Genomic DNA, 6,050 nt, shown 5'->3' with positions numbered 1-6,050 from the left:
GGCAGGTACAAGGCGGAAAAAGTAAGGAGCTTGTCTGTCGGCCCTGCATTAAAGACCAAACATTGGTTAAAGAAAATTGTGATGGGGGCGCTAGAGAGCGTGCTATGGAGTAGACGTGCTTTGCTAGAGCTCCGCTCCATTTTGAAACAAATTAGTATTTATCTTAACCTCTCACGACCTATATCTTCAAACAAATATGACAAAGTGAAAAGGCACCAGAAAAGGGAGCGCTAAACAAGATAACTTGAATGAGATAGACAGCGAACCAATTTCAACGTCGCCAACCCACGAGGAGTTAGCTGAAGAGGCTAGCTTCCAAGAGTCCCCCAAGAGCCTACGCAAAGTGACATACTGGCTGCCATAAACTCGCTAAGCAAGAAGGTGGACACAAGGTTGGCTGATATCTCACAGAGTATTAGGACTTTGGCCGAAACTGTGAAGGCAACTCAGAGAAGGGTGCATGAGGTTGAGCAAACGACAGTCGATCACGAGGCCAGACTACAGGACATAGAGAAACAGTGCGCAACGTTCAAAAATGACAACAAAACCCTGAAAGCCCGACTGGAAATGCTCGAGTCGCATTCAAGACGCCAGAACATCCGAATATGTGGCATCTAGGAGGACACTGAGAAAGGGAAACCCACTGAATTTGTCTCGGAGCTGTCTCGGAGCTCCCTGCTGGGGAGTGAACACTTCAAAACGGCCATCCTGATCGACCGCGAACACAGATCTCAGGCAACGAAGCCGACCAAGGGCGGGCCACCAAGGCCATTCATTGTACGGCTGCACTATCCCCAGACCAGGGATCTCATCCTCAAGCTGGCTAGTCAAAAGTTCCCCCTTAACTTCAACCAGGGTGTCTTTCTACCCAGATCTTACCTTGGAGGTGAGGAAAGAGTATGATGAGGTACGCAACAAATGCAGGGCGGCCAACATCCGATATGGATTCCTCTTCCCAGCCCGGTTTAAGGTGACAGTCGAAGGATCAACACGTACGTTTGACAACCCAAAAGAGGCCGATCTGTTCTTGACAAGCAAGCTCCCTGGCTGAGGATACAGAATGGCTGTGTCAGCCGGCTAAATGACCAAATACAGGCCAGGAATGTGTTTGGATTTCCGGACTATGGCTTTTCGATTAGAAGATCAGAATTTGGGACTTATGATTGGTGTTATTTAATATTAGTGTATATGCGGAGCATCTATAGACGACGAGTTAGTTCAAGCTGTATGTCTAGACACCCTAAGGTTTGTGTGTTAGCCAAGGAGTGCTTCGTTTGGGGAAGTCACTCAGTAAAGGGACGGGAGGGGGGATGGGGTATGTGTTTTATGTTCACGTTTATTATTAGTACAGGTGGCATGACAAGCTCCCGCACGGCGGGACATTTTTCTTCTGAGTTTTGTATGACAGCAAAAATTTGCTCTAAAATAAGAAATGCCACGTAGTGACAGAGCACAGAGTAGACCAGGTGGAATAAAGATAGTCAGCTGGAACTGTAATGGCTTAGAGCATGTGGTGAAGCGAGCTAAGGTTCTCTCATCTTAAATCACTGGGTGCTGAAATAGTGCTTCTTCAAGAAACTCATAATAAACGCTCCGCTCAGGCCAAGCTACGAGTCGGCTGGATCGGTCAGATATACCAGTCTAACTTTGATGCTAAAGCGAGAGGGGTAGCAATCCTGATAAGGAAAAACATTCCGTTTGTTTACTCATCCTCGATTTCAGATCCTAATGGTCGGTATATTATTGTGGCTGGTACACTGAATTCGAAATAAACAACCTTGGTCAATTTATATGGACCCAACTTTGATGATCCATTATTTTTTCAAAGGGTATTTAAGCACATACCAAATATCTCGGATACAAGTATTATTGTTGGAGGGGACTTTAACTGTACGTTAGATCTTCTTTTAGATAAACAGCTATCAAGGTCACTTCAACAATCAAATGCCAGTGTCAGTCTAAATACATTGATGACAAACCTTAACATTGTGGATATTTGGAGACTGACGCACCCAACAGACAGGGATTACTCTTTCTTTTCATCAGTTCATAAATCATATTCAAGAATTGACTATTTTTTGTTGGACTCCAAACTAATTTCAGCAGCTGAGTCGGTTACCTATCACCCTATTTTAATTACGGACCACTCTCCTGTGTCCATAGTGCGGAAACTCGACAATATGTCGACAGGTCGGCGACCGTGGCGCTTAGACACATACCTGATGAAAGATGAGGCTTTATGTCAGTATTTGAAGGAGCAGATTGCCTTTTTCCTCGGAACTAACGACACGGGGGATGTTGACGACTCCACCCTTTGGCAATCTCTAAAGGCTGTGATTAGAGGATACATTATTTCTTATACATCAGAGAGGAAGAAACGCGCCAATACTAGGCTAAGAGAAATTGAAAGAGAGTTAGGGGAACAGGAGAACGTTTTTAGGACGAATTCCTCGTATACAGTCCTTGAGAAGATCACAAAGTTAAAATATGAATACAATACCATCCTTTCGAAACGGGTGGGCTCTTTACTTGCTAGAACGCAACAAAATTATTTTGAACTGGGTGACAAACCACATAAATTATTAGCAAGACAGCTAAGGCATGTACAGGCATCTAGAGCTATTCACAAAATAAAAGACAAGAAGGGTAAAATAGTCCGCAGGATATTAATAAATGCTTTACGCAGTTTTACTCAGAGCTATACCAATCAAAATGCGATGCTACTGATCCACAAACTATGGAACGCTATCTCGCTGAATGTGAACTTCCTAAACTAGACAGGGGGCAGCTTCTGCACTCGATGCAGGGATAACTTTGGAGGAAATGAACACAGAGATAGCACAATTTCCAAACAGCAAGGCCCCTGGGCCCGATGGATATATAATAGAATTCTATAAGAAGTACTGCGCCAGTCTAGCTCCACTTATGTTGCGAATGTTTAAACAATCCAAAGAAAATGCCAAACTCCCGCAAACACTGTATGAGGCTACAATAGCACTGATCTTGAAAAAAGACAGAGATTCCACGGAGATGTCGTCTTATCGCCCCGTGTCGTTACTCCCCATAGAAAACAAGGTGTTGACAAAGATATTGGCAAACCGATTGAAAACATATATTTCTGACATCATACACCCTGACCAGACAGGTTTTATCCCGGGCCGACATATACACTACAATTTGAGACGTCTTTTCAACGTAATGTATCACAATCATAAGGTTGAGGCAGTGGTAATAGCTCTTGATGCAGAGAAGACGTTTGACCGGATTGAGTGGAAATATATGATGTCGGTTCACCCAATGGCGTCCGTGGTAACCAATCAAGAAATGTCGCAGTCATTCCGCTTGTTCAAGGGATGCCGACAGGGGTGCCCTATTTCGCCTGCTCTCTTCGCTATAGCCATGGAACCCCTTGCTACTCGCATTCGGGCATGTGCCGATATAGCTTCTGTTAAAATAAAGGACACACACCACAAAATGTCCCTATATGCAGACGATGTTCTTTTGTTTTTGTCCAAACTTCTATTCCACCCTTACTTAACTTGATAAACACATTTGGCTCCTTCTCTGGCTATAAGATAAACTGGCAAAAAAGTGAGTTGATGCCAATATCACGGCCTGTGGATATGCAATTTCTGCAATCTACCCCGTTTAGAACAGTGATGGACAAGTTCACAAGCCTTGGCATTGTAGTGACAAGAGACCTTGATCAGCTATTGAAAGCGAATTGGGACATGAAAATATATCAGCTTAAAGAAAATATAGATTTTTGGAAAACTGCATATCTCCTTGGTTGGTCGTATAAACGCTATTAAAATGGTTGTCCTACACAGGTTTCTTTACCTCTTCCAATGTCTACCCAATTTCATACCACAAAGCTATTTTAAGAAACTGGATTCAATAGTAACTCCATTTTCATGGGATAACAAGGCAGCCAGAATTTCAAAGAAGCATTTATGCAAGTACAAAATAGAGGGGGCTTTGACCTTCCTCACTTTAAACTGTATTATTGGACTGCTAATCTGAACATTGTGTCTTTCTGGAGGGAAAGTTTACCTGCAATCCACTTATGACTCTAACCCAGTCATTTGTCATACACTTAGGATCTGGAAACAGATTAGGTATTTTCTTAACAGGTACAGAAATCTCAGATGAGGACTGGGTAGAAGCTCTCAGTAATATAAACCACAGTTCAGTGAATGCCAGACACAACATTGTACAGTTTAAGGTGATACACAGGTTACATTGCTCAAAAGTAAAACTGCATAAAATATTCCCGGACACCTCACCACTGTGTGAGAGGTGCAAGCAGGATGAGGGGACGTTGACCCACTTATTCTGGACATGTCCTAAGTTACATGTTTACTGGGCTCTCATTTTTGATTATTTATCGAGAGCCTTTGATAGAGTCCTAGCCCCAGACCCATTGACCGCTCTGTTTGGTACAGTTGATGGTAATAACCACGAAGGGAAAGCTGTCTCTCTTTGTACTCTATTAGCCAAAAGGCTCATATTGCAATTTTGGAACCTGGAGACTGTACCTACCTTTGAAATGTGGTTACGGGATTTAGGGAATGTAATACATATGGAAAAGATTCGATACAATACCTCCAATAGAAATCCAATGTTTTACAAAATATGGCAGCCGATACTGGATAAATGGTCTAGTCCCACTTCATAACTGGGTTGACGATCTGCTGCTACTCTGTGCTGTACTCCCCTCAACATTTATTTTTGGCTTAACTACACTGGTTGTAATGACTATATGCTGTCTTCATATACAGTGCCTTGCGAAAGTATTCGGCCCCCTTGAACTGCGACCTTTTGCCACATTTCAGGCTTCAAACATAAAGATATAAAACTGTATTTTTTTGTGAAGAATCAACAACAAGTGGGACACAATCATGAAGTGGAACAACATTTATTGGATATTTCAAACTTTTTTAACAAATCAAAAACTGAAAAATTGGGCGTGCAAAATTATTAGGACTGATTTTTAAAGTATGTACATATGTATATGAATGTATGTACAGTTGAAGTCAGAAGTTTACATACACCTTAGCCAAATACATTTAAACTTAGTTTTTCAGAATTCCTGACATTTAATCATAGTAAATATTGAGATCCAGGCTCTTCGCTGGCCATGGCAGAACACTGACATTCCAATCTTGCAGGAAATCATGCACAGAACGAGCATTATGGCTGGTGGCATTGTCATACTGGAAGGTCATGTCAGGATGAGGGAGGAGGATGTCTTTCCTGCAATGCACAGCATTGAGATTGCCTGCAATGACAACAAGCTCAGTCCGATGATGCTGTGACACACCGCTCCTGACCACGACGGACCTTCCACCTCCAAATCAATCCCGCTCCGGAGTACAGGCCTCAACGTTACGCTCATTCCTTAGACAATAAACATGAATCAGACCATCACCCCTGGTGAGACAAAACTGCAACTCGTCAGTGAAGAGCATCTTTTGCCAGTCCTCTCTGGTCCAGCGACGGTGGGTTTGTGCCCATAGGCTACCTTGTTGCCGGTGATGTCTGGTGAGGACCTGCCTTACAACAGGATTACAAGCCCTCAGTCCAGCCTATCGTGGACAGTCTGAGCACTGGTGGAGGGATTGTGCGCTCCTGGTGTAACTCGGGCAGTTGTTGTTGCCATCCTGTACCTGTCCTGCAGGTGTGATGTTCGGATGTGCCGATCCTGTGCAGGTGTTGTTACACATGCTTCAAGAGGGCCACCATTGTTCCTGTTCCCAAGAAAGCTAAGGTAACTGAGCTAAACGACTACCGCCCCGTAGCACTCACTTCCGTCATCATGAAGTGCTTTGAGAGACTAGTCAAGGACCATATCACCTCCATCCTACCTGACACCCTAGACCCACTCCAATTTGCTTACCGCCCAAATAGGTCCACAGACGATGCAATCTCAACCACACTGCACACTGCCCTAACCCACCTGGACAAGAGGAATACCTATGTGAGAATGCTGTTCATCGACTACAGCTCGGCATTCAACACCATAGTACCCTCCAAGCTCGTCATCAAGC

Source organism: Oncorhynchus keta, chromosome 15, assembly GCF_023373465.1.
Source record: "Oncorhynchus keta strain PuntledgeMale-10-30-2019 chromosome 15, Oket_V2, whole genome shotgun sequence".
Lineage (NCBI taxonomy): Eukaryota > Metazoa > Chordata > Actinopteri > Salmoniformes > Salmonidae > Oncorhynchus > Oncorhynchus keta.
The sequence above is the reverse complement of the archived record's forward strand: the minus strand, read 5'-3'. Positions refer to the sequence as shown.